The sequence below is a fragment of the Aphis gossypii genome, chromosome 2, assembly GCF_020184175.1.
Source record: "Aphis gossypii isolate Hap1 chromosome 2, ASM2018417v2, whole genome shotgun sequence".
Taxonomy (NCBI): Eukaryota; Metazoa; Arthropoda; class Insecta; order Hemiptera; family Aphididae; genus Aphis; species Aphis gossypii.
This window is the reverse complement of record NC_065531.1, coordinates 52,076,953-52,089,424: the sequence shown is the minus strand read 5'-3', so window position 1 is coordinate 52,089,424 and position 12,472 is coordinate 52,076,953. Positions and strand designations below refer to the sequence as shown.

The 12,472-nt window shown below is 27.5% G+C and overlaps 1 protein-coding gene across 2 annotated transcripts in view; it reads left to right on the top strand.

Annotated features, from left to right (window-relative positions):
* Positions 1-12,472, top strand: part of LOC114121781 (LIM and calponin homology domains-containing protein 1) — a 53,858-nt gene that overhangs the window by 1,397 nt on the left and 39,989 nt on the right. The gene's annotated exons all lie outside the window — the stretch shown is intronic.

Sequence of the window (12,472 nt, the reverse complement as noted above, 5' to 3'; positions counted from 1 at the left end):
AGATCATATTTTTTTTATGAAGAATTTTTATATGATTTATTAAATTATATTATAAGCACGAAAAGTAGTAAATATTGGTAATAATATGAATCTATTTTAAACACGTACTTCGTCTTTCACGAATACTAATACCTACTACCTAATTTACATTTTAAAGTTAAAGTTTACAAATTTAGAATGGTTAAAAACATATTATTATTTTTCGTTTCAATAATTAAATAATATTTGTAAAGTTCAGTTAATTTAAATATAGGAAGCTATTAAAAATAGAAATTAAAAAAAAGTTTAGTTATACTCACAGTAAGAATTCTGAATTTGTTGTATTTTATGTGCCCTCGAGAATAAAGTGTACCTACATTGTTTGGTTTAAAAATTATTATTTAAAATTGAATGCTTCTCAAATTATCAAGAAATTTAAAATTGCATTTTAGTAATAACGGGATTTTATCTTTTATTAATCTGCTGCATTTATGTTCAGTAAATATTAATATTTAGTTCAGAATCTCATGAAGAATGGAAAGTTTTTGACATTATTGTTATTGACAATAATTGTCTTCCAATTATGTATTTGGTGTTTGTCCAAAAGGATATTGTTAATGGTGAGAGTTTAGTTTGAAAACAATTATGCGCCAAAAAGTTAGAAAGTGTATATCAAAAATATTTTTATTTTATATTACTTATCTAGGTATGATATTTTATATAAATAATAATCTATAAGTAGGTAGGTATGTAATATTATGAGCGATTTATTCGTGTTTGATACCTTTAAAAAAATGATAAATATAAAAGTAAGCTATCTGTAGATGTACATCTATTAGTTATTTTATTTTAAAATATTAAAAAAAAAAACGAATCAACGGTTTAGAAATAAGAATGAAAACAAATAGTCATTATAAATACATTAAGATTCTACTAGTATTAGAAGTCAGTATATTATCCCCAGGTATCTTCTTGAATTGACTAATCTCCAGTATTATAATGTGTTATAATCTAAGATGACTGATGGATTTTGCTGTTATTATTTATTATAACTTATATAAAGTAGCTTATAACATCCACTAGATCCTTTGTAATGCGTTTCTAAAAATAGTTTTGTAAGAAATATATATATCAATTAACAGTTTGGTTCAATACTAAAAATAATGTTTAAAGTTTAAATTAAAATATTGTAATTTTTGCTTGGTTAGTTGACTAAATAGTAAAATATAGATTTAAGTATCATTTTTATAATAAATACGTATACATTAGTATCGATTTTAATATTACATATAAAATATTTTTTTATGCACATTCTACCTAATTGAAACTATATTTTAAAATTTTTAAGTTTTCGACTAAGAATGTTGATAGATTACGTAATAGATAGTGAGGGATGGTTTGATATTACTACACTTGCAAAGAATTTCCAAATCATAATATAATTATGAGAAAATTAACGTAATTGTTACCACACATAATATATAATTTGTTGTTGTTGTTGTTGACAGTTGTAATTCCGATTGAAATAACTGTAGATACGTGGAATTCTTACCAAATATTCATATTATCAGCACTTTATGGGCATAATAAAATGTTCTAATTGTTTTGGATCTTATTTAGTTATTTATAGACAAAACACAAAAAATAGCTAAAAGCTTTAACAAGGTTCTAAATTAAGTGATGTTTAAAATAGCTAAAAAATATTGAAAATATAGCTTTTCAATTTTGTTTAAACTTTTTACGTTCAAATTTTAACGAAACTTGTCAGTAATCAAAATTTGATTAATGGTAGCATACATACTTCGTGCTCCATCGTTTCTCGGTGAGATAATTTCGAATATTAAAAATCATTGGTATTAATGATATTGATATAGATATTAAAATTAAGTATACCTATAGTGACTTATAATTTATACATATATATTTACTTTTATGTAAGTGTACAAATTTATAATTGTTTAAAATAGGCGTTTTAATGTATCCCCTTAATTTAAGGGCTTGTAGTGATGCTTTGTATACGTACAGTTACTATACTATCAAATATAAAGTATCACGATTTTAACAATGAACTATCATATTTTCAAATCATCGGATGGACCATTTATACACTATTTTAATGTGTAATTCTAACTTAAAATATTGAAATCTTAGTTGGTAATTATAATATTTAATGAAAATAATAATTAAAAAAAATATTGAGATTAATTACTTATTTAATTCAAAAATTAATATAATATATATGATATCGGATTGAAAAATTGTTTTTATCATAAGCCTTGTATTTATAGAAAGTAATATAGTTTGTTACAAAATGCAAAAACCTTTTTTAGGTATTTTTTAAATAACTTAAAAATTAATAATTTATTAATATTTCAAAAAATACCGATAGGGTTTTACTATTGTTTTTTGATGATGTTTTGTTTGTTATGTGTGGACATGATATAAGCACTCAAAAGTCAAAATAATTGGTTTAAGCCTTAAGGTATAAAAAATGTGCATACTAATATGTAACATAGTACCTATGTGAAACATAAATTTGTACCCTTTTATATTATATAAAAGGAAAGGTCTTTTTTATGTACCTACCAAGTTTCTGATGATTCTGACGACACTATTGCATTTTTGTACGATTTTTTTCAGAGAGTAGTTTCTGAGTATCCCAACGTTGTACATTTTTTCGTTTTTTTTTTGTCGTGTAGAGAGGAAGGGAAGTAGCCAGTAGGTATTGTATTTAAATATTATGGTCTTTGGCGAGGCAATTGAATAATTTTATAATTTTTTTTCACAAAGTTGTTAAATTATAATAATTATAGTATCATACATATTATACTATACATAATCGTAATTTAGTTTAACTGTGCTCTGGGGAATACAGATAGTGTTACGTATATAATATAAGTATGTGTTATTAATTATTATTATTTAATAAAAATATTTCTTATAGTTATGAATATACACGGCAATATTATATTTTTAAGATTTTTCTAAAAAAAAAAAACGTTATTCATAAAATCTCTTTTTTTTTTTAAAAAAAAAGACCACGAAGGATTCGAATAAATTTAAATATACTGTTGTATGTATTTGTTGATTAGTTATCAGCGACTACTATTGAATTAAAAATATCTTATTCTGAATATTTCTTCATATTTATAATAATATTAACAAAATAAATTACTACGTATTATATCTATAAAATCCTTAAAATAAGGTAATTTTGATTATTCTCTTCACCATGCCACTATAACTCATACGACTCATCGCAGTATTAAGATTTCACATAAATGTATAAATGTTTCATTTATTAACATAGCGAGAATTTACTTAATTAATGTATATTTTGTTGTTTGTTAAATTCAATGTTAATTTGTATAGTGTATACTTGTGATACCTATATAAAGTAAAACAGACACATATTATTTGTCATATTACTTTAAATAAATAAATTAAAAATATATAATATATTAATACTTAATATAATACTTAACTATTTTTTACGTGCTTTTAGTAATTATAAATATGACAATATAATGACAAATTATTTAAAATAAAATTGTTTAACTAAGGGAATTAGTATAAATAAATAGGTAATCTATTTTATTTGTTTTATTTCATAGACTATTATATTTTAAGCGACTTAATATGAGCAATTATTTAGCCTATATATATATACACTACTAAATTTATCTTGCGTAGTGTATCACGCGTATGGTTAAGTCTTTTGAGTACATGGTAATTTTATCTAACTGTTTAGTTTATAATAAAATACCTTAGTAAATAATGCTTCCTACTTAATTAATACTTAATACTTGTCGCTTACCTATATGTGAAATTCGTGATCTTATCAGCTTTTTTAAAAATAATTAATCATTTTCAAATAATTTTAGTGTTAATAAAAAGATTAGATCATTTAATTCATAAATATTAGCTTAAGCCCTAAGTTAAATTTTAACAATAATATATTGTATAAATGTACAAGTTTATTAAAGCTATTTTATTTATATGTACGTAACATAATTCACAAGAAATTTAAAAAATACTTCTTAGTGAATATCATTTTAAAGTAAATTAACTGGGGAATTTTGATAATTAACTGTTAAACGTCCTTATTTTAACAGGGATAGGTTAGGTTAGATAATGTTAAATGTTGAACAGTTATTTATAGTGTAACATCAAAATTTTACCAGCAGGTGTTATTTTGTGCTAGTTTCTCTGAAGATTTCCGCAATAGGTCATAATCTAGTTGGTTTTATCATTAATTATTTAGTGAAATAGTTACTTTTATATGTTATAATTTATATTTCCTGAAATTTGGAACTATACAATTGATTTAAAATTGTATATTTTAATAAAATTAATAAATTCAAAAGTACAGAACAATACTTTTGCATTAATTTTGATTAGAATATTGTATCTAAAAATAATTATCACAGAAAATAACGTTTTAGTTATTATTTTATTAGTAATTTTATTAAGTATTCATAACTTGATACAGTTATTATTAATATCTGTAGTGTTAAATGATTCTTAACCATAAATTTTTGATTTATTTTAATATAAGAAATATTGTATCTAATGCGAAAACAGTTGTTTACAAATATTTTCATTATCTATAATATTAACGGTTACCTATTGTTCAAATAAATAATAATACAACATAAAAAATTTAAATTCATGTTTATTGGCTTACATATTGTAAACATACTAAAAAAAAATAAATAGTTCGGGGAATTGGTTGAAATGTTGGCATTTACGGGGAATTATACGTCATAATTTACTATAACATATTATAGTATATTCAAAACAATATGAATTTTGTTTGTATATAATAAATACGAGTTTTAAATAAAAAAGAGATGTTACTCGAAGATTTTATATGATTTGTTCATAGTCAGATCATATTGGTGAAAGTATTTTTCGGAGCTTTTTGCATTGTTTTAATGTCTCTATTGTTTCTCGTGACGATCGTCTAGAGATTGCTTATCTCATATCTGTATTCTTTAGTTTATTTGGATCTTGAAAATAAATAACGTCTGCGTTTAACGTTACCGTTGTCTGTAGACTTATATCGTTTAAACTTTAATGACGTGCGAGTAGGTATACAATATAATAATGTGATACATAATATTATATTATACTTTCTTAAAATCTCGGTGGCTTAGCCGGATGAATTATTGTAATTAAAACTAGATACACGAGTAATGTTGCAGTTTTATCACCCGTCATCGTGATAATATTTATTATTATTACATATTATAATATGTATATTAATATCCAACGTGTAAGACATATTCTCGCTTACTCGTACTTACTTGAGACGGTATTGTGTGGCATAAACTTAATACTAATACTATACCTGTACCTAGAGCGGTTTGCTTGGTATAACAACAACAACAACAAAAACAGCGGTAACAATCACAACAACAATTATTGTAAATATTAGAAGTTTAAATGACAACTGTAAATGTGTGGTGATCGGCATGCCGCGCATTAGAGTGCAAACCTTATAATATCGTATAGACGTATTATGGACACCAACGCCCGTAAAATAAACAGGATAATTATTATTATATCGCACCGTGCGGCGGCGGCGGCGGCGGTGGCGGTTGCTGCGACGTTCGTGTGGTGTTGTGTAATACAATCCCGATGGCATTTGGGAAACAAAGACTGTCGGAGAAACATTCAGGTTGTGCGCGTTCGACGAAAGACGGAGGTGAGAGAGAACGAGTGTGAGCTGGCGAGAGAGAGAGGGAGCGAGCGAGCGCCGCTGGTCGGATAAAATAGGTGCTCTCCGGTCTGTCTTATCTTTGGCGTGCGCGTGCAAGTGTGTGTGTATCCGCGTGCGCGTGTATTGGCCGATGGGAAAGAGGGAGTTAAAAATAAAATAAAAGAGGAAAAAAAAAATACCAATCCAGTTTTAATAATACCGTCGCGCGCGGTGCCGTTTGCGTGTGCCGTGGTGTTCCGCGCGTCTACTTTAAGTATATACAATAAAAGCGTGTAGTTAAATTGTCGCTGCGGCTGGACGCCGTCGTCGCCGTACGGGCCGCCGCGCGCCGACATCTGGCAAGCTACTTTTTCCCCCTATAGTTATGTCACAACGCCGCCGTGAGAACGGTCGTGGGCGGAGGGAGGTCTGCGGCGTATGAAAAATCACAACTCGTAGCGCGAAACGTATACGAATAACACATAATAACATATACGATATACCTGCGGTCATGCACTTATGTATATATATATAAGTATAATATTTAAATTTTAACTCATTTCTATATATAATTCTATTTTGCCACGTGATGAGGTATATAATATCTATGTTATGCGTCGAATAAGTATGCGGTGTGTGCGGTATCGGCCTTGAGCGACAAATTATTATCGTTTATTGGGCACAGCCGAAATAATAACGTCACTACTATGTACGATATTACGTTATACAGCCACACGGGTTTATGTCATCCGTGTGTCCGACCGAAAATTGTTCACAGCGCGAAAACTCGCGATTTTCATCACGTTGACCTCGCGCCCGTAGTTTGACCGCCAAACGTTTGCGCTTAATGATATAATTATTATGATTATAATTTAATGTCGAGTTAAGGTACGGCCCCACTGAACGCGATTTTTACGGTTTTGGTATGGTCACAAAGCGATTAATCGCGCAGGGAAACAAGCTATTTTGATTTTGACGCGATAGAAGCGATTTATCGCAAAATGCAAATCCCAAAACGCGCTCTGTGTGGCCATGTCACAGCTGCAATTCTATAGTTTTGAAAAAAATCGTAGAATCGCTAAATAAATCGCTCGCATCGCAAATCGCGTTCAATGTGACCCTACCTTTATCCGTTGACAGATCTGTTTTTTCGCCTATGTCCTTCCTGCATTGTTTGCGCTCGCCCATAACATCAGAGTCATCAAACACCTGTGTTACAGTCATTTCTGGAATTTAGAAATCAAATTGTATAAATTAAAATAAGTAAAACCTCTAATACAGTATTATCCATCAAGTTATTTAGCTCAATATATACATTATATTATATACATATATTACAATCTAATACAATGCTCAAATTAATTATACCTAACTACTGACCCATCAACTACTACATCAACCAAACTCTTGTGACTCTTGTGGCAAACTCTTATGATGTTTACTTGTGATTTATAATAATGTAGACGTGTAGGTTAGTAATGTAGTACGTGTATATATTTTGTTAGGACAGTTATATAGGTACCTACGTCAGTTTTCAGAGGTGGAAACATGTATATATATTCTGTATTTTTCGCGTACTCGGATAATAAGAGCGGAACGAAAGGCGTCAATGACTTATCCGGTCTTGCGGAGTTTTATTATTATTACCATATTATTATCATTTCGGTTTGGCGTTTCGACCGTGTATGCCATTAGGCACTGACTTACTGTTAACGTTGTCGCGAACATTATGTCTATACTCTCTACATAGTGTTATTATTTATTACTATAGAAGCAGAATATAATCTTTCGTTTGTCCAAACAGATTATGGAACTACCATAATACGATGATATTATAATACCATGGTAATGTATCAGTGCGCTCGAATAGCTGTAAACAGTGTTAGGTATACAATATCTACCTACTACAAAAAATTTCCGGACTCGCGGTTGATGGCGTGGTGGTTTTCGAGTTCAGCAATTTATATTGCGTAAATTATCATCGTGGTAAACGGAGTTGGTAATGATGTATTATAATTTATATTGTGTATAGGTACTAGATATGTATTACGTTATCTTTGTGGTTAACTAATATAAGTAATAACCAATACGTTGTCGCTAAGATTAAAAAGTTTCAAACTTGTGTCGACTGAACTATAGTTTTGATTGGAAATTATTTAGTTGATTACGTTTTCATATTTGTATGGAATGGATTTTAGTGATAAATGATCATATTATTCTCTATTACACAATTTTAATTATTTTTTACTGTTTATTTATATTTGTTGTAAATATTTCCTATGTACCTACAACTCATTTGTGTATAATATTATACAATATTATAACGTAGTTACTTAATACTTATTTGTAAACAGATCTAAAAAGTATAGTATGGTATACTAGTTATCGGAGATATATTAAAAACGATCTACCATACCTCATAAACAAAATTGATTTGAAAAAAGTAATAATTAGTGGGTTCTAGATACCGGTTTTGTATATCTAAAAAAATATCTATATAATAATGATGCTTACGATAGTTGGAAGTTTAATACACTCTATAAGAACAAACGTCATCTTCACATCTGTATGATTTACTATATTTAGTCTTTTATGTTATATGCTGAGAATACCGAAGTGGCATAATTAGAAATAGTATAGGTAGGTATAACATATATATAATACTTATATTAAAATATAAAATAATAAAAGTTAACCATAGTATATACTCTATTGTAGTAGTATTGAGTATGTTCTAAAAATCTAATCTATTTCAAGATTTGTTTAAGAATTTTTTTTTTTACAATAGTATAATTTTTATTAATATTATAATAATATATAGCTAATGGTTGAATACTTGAATAAAAAGTTTATATTTGAGTCAATTTAAAACATTTATGTAATCCAGAATTCTGTCAATCGATGTTTGTGTTTCAGTTAGAAATTTAAGTATCTACGATTTTAATAGATACTTATGATATTTTTTGCATAATAATATATTTATTTTTATTTTGACCGATGAGTCATAATGTAGATTATTACTCATATAGTCACCAATATTCATTACTATGAGTTATGCACTTGTACTACCCACAGATTACCACATGAAAAAATAATAATAATGCTTAATAAACTTGCAGGATTCAATATTAATTTATTAAAATATACAACTTATTTTATTTCTCATCGTTAAAACATTTAAAACTATATTTATTTTTATTGTGGGATATTGTTCATTACATTTTTATGTTGAAATATATAAATATAATGAATTACATTATAATGCGTTAATGTACTATATATTTTGTTGTTTATATGTATATATATATTTAAGATTATTGGTTATAATTAAGTGATTTTTGATTTGAATCTTGTTCAAAATAAAAAAAACTAAAAGTAAAAATAATGTGTTGTGATTGCGTCTAAAGTATACCTATTTAAGAATTTCAACTATAGCAAATGACATTTTATCCGTGAAGTATTAACATCATACATTATACTAGGTGTATAGTATGTACACATTGTACAATATATTATAGTAATTAATAATTATATACATTATGCTTAACCTACGTGGTGTTTTAAAATTTCTTAGTTGTATGTTGTTAAAGTAATACCTGCGTCAGTTATTATTCATTAAATTTTGTTTGTAACAATATAATTTTTATATAATTGATGCGATCTAGATAATACCTACTTGTCATAAGGTCATTATTCATTTTTTTTTTTCAAAAACCTTGTCAATCATTTTATTCAATAATATCAATATTGTCAATAATCACTCATATAATAAAATATATAATAATATGTATGCATCACAACGATTGATTAAAGAGAAAAAATATTATACATTTTTTCAATTGTAAATTACCTACTTAGAGTCTTAGATAAATAAATATTTTCAGAAATATTCCTTAAGTGTTATTTAAAAAAAATGAATATTTATATATTTTAATTTTTAAATACGTTTACGTCAGTAACACACCTCTAATTGTGTGGGCGCGATCAAACTTTCCGCGTACGCATTTTTAACTGGTATATCCAGGCTTCGATTTTTTGTTCTGATAGCTTGTTAATAATATCAATGAAACTCGTAGAAAAATATGTAAAATACTTAGTTATAAGTATAACTAATTTTATTTGTTTATGGTTGGTGAGCTTCTCTTTCGAGTGGGTTCAGTGCAAATGTATCCCATATCATATATGTTCTTGCATAATATAGCCCGTAAGTGTATACCGACCAGAAATTAACACAAGTCCAGTACATCTAATAATTATAGTCTATTAGTCTGACTTCTAAGTCTTTTATTAACGCCATTCACGCTCATGAAAATATTCCTACGTATTTATTTATATTATATTTATTATGTTTTGCGGTTTCGTCGAACGATTGCATTTTCTCTATAACTGTTCCGTGTCATCATTTGTTACGTTCAGCAGCATCAGAGTTCGTTTTAGAATTATTTATTAGTTCTCCGGTAGCGGCGACAGCAATACTAATAAAAAAAAAAAATGAAAAATAAAATACAGGGGAATCCATCGTCGTCATATGACAAACAACAACAATAATAATAATAATAATAATAATAATAATAATAATCACGTTTTGTGCCTTACAAAATATTTTTTGGCCACGTCCCGAACAAAGTATTCGTTATGGAGGAGAACACAGTTTTAATAACGAAATATTACGCGTGTATACCAGTAGTGTATAGTATATATATATGATTATATAAAATTTGAAAGAGAGAAAAAGACCAATAACCGGAGGAGGATTATTTCGACGGAACGCAGAGCACATGTCACGTTCACATCACGGCACATTATCGCGGAGACGGGTCGACGGCCAATTGACATGGCTACTAATCGAAAATATCGATCTACACACCTTCGCCATCGTTGAAATCATTATTATTATCATCATCACCATCATCATCACTATTATCATTGTTGTGATGTACGTTGTCGTCGTCCTTGTTATAAACGTGTGCGTGCGTGTATTGTGTGTTGGATATATTCTGCAGCATCTTGTACGGTAGCGATGACGGCGGGAGGCGTCGGCGATTATAGAGGCGCCAAATATCAGAAAAAAGCTTCTCTTTTGTGTATTACAATATGTAAGCATAGTACCATTGATCGTCCTTATCGGTACCTATATAGTATATGATTGCAATCTGAAGTTTTTGAAAGAATTTGGACCTGGACGGCTTCGGATTTGTTATACTTGGGGCTGTGTATAATCTAAGCCTCTTATTGATTTTAGTTGTCGTCATTTACTCGTCATTGACATAGATGTTTGTCTATACTATATATTATACAATATTGATACACTTAATACGTCGTCTGGACGAATTTAAATGAGGACAATAAAAAATGCGGCTGTTATATATTGCATATAAATAGGTACACGCTATGTACCGGTCTAATTTTTTTCCATACGGTGAAATTTGTCACATTTCATACTCGAACGCATGGTTATAAATACATGAAATTCGAGTAGAATTGAAACATTCCAGCAATGCTGTTTATTTAAATAAAATCCATTTGCGGGAAAAGGTAATATTGTTGTCAACGATGTGGTACGCGATGCTGGCTGACGTTTGTATTTAAAATTATACATTTTTTGTGTAGGAAATTTAGACTAGGGTGACTCGCTGTAATGATTGTGTACATAAAGTTGGGCGTTGGTCACTAATTTTCTTTTAAAAATTCATTGAATGAATTGCAAATAAATTGATCGTTTATAAGAAATTCGATAAAATTAGTCTGTACAAAAGGAATTTAATGAAGTACTTCACCCATACAATCTATAGGTTTAGATCAGTTGATTTAAATATTAACTTAATTTAGATTTACGCTTATATTCAATTTATTTTCTGAATATAGTATAGTTGAATATGCCATTATAATTACAATAGGAACGTATCCGTAAATTTTATCTGTTAGTCGTTAGCCCCTCATGAGTTAGAGTGGTGGTTATAGACTATAGTAGTACCCTTAGGTTACTTTAAATTTTCATAATTTATTGTATTATCGTATAGTTTTTTAATATAAATTAATATAGAGACCTTATTTATTTTCTTTTAAAAATGAGATAACAATTTTTAGTTAACAATATAGTAATATTACTTGTGTAACGAATATAATTTTAGAATTGGACTTGCACAATAGTTTTTGTTTTGTCTTTTTAATAATTAATTTAAATACCATAAATGTAATTATCAATAGATTTAAATTATATTATTTTAATCCTTACTCTTGTGTTACAATCAACTTTTAATAAGCAAATGGTGACCATGAGACTATCATAAAAATATTTTTGCAATAAACAGACGTTTAAAGATTTATTTTTTGTTATTCATTATAATAATAATTTTTTTTTCTTTTTAAGAAAATTGGTGTAAACTATATATAATAATTAATAAGTATATTTTGACGTGGTAACCAATTATTTGATGTTTTGTTTAGTTAATCGCTCCTATATTCTGCAAGCTAAATTTTAAAATTACAAGTTTTTTTTTTTTTTTTTTTTTTAATAAAATAGTAAAACACAATATAAAACAGGAATTGTTACCTATTTGAATTATTAATAAAACTAGAATCAAATTATTATTGGTACATGGAATCAGATTAAATAATATAATATTAGGTATTATGTATACATATTTTATACATATGTATGTATAAAATAACATTGATATATTCTCTTATACTTGAAATATGATAATAATACATTGAGAAATATTAATAAATATGATACTAAAAATGCAGTATTATTGTTTTTAAAATATATAGTATGAATTTGAATGT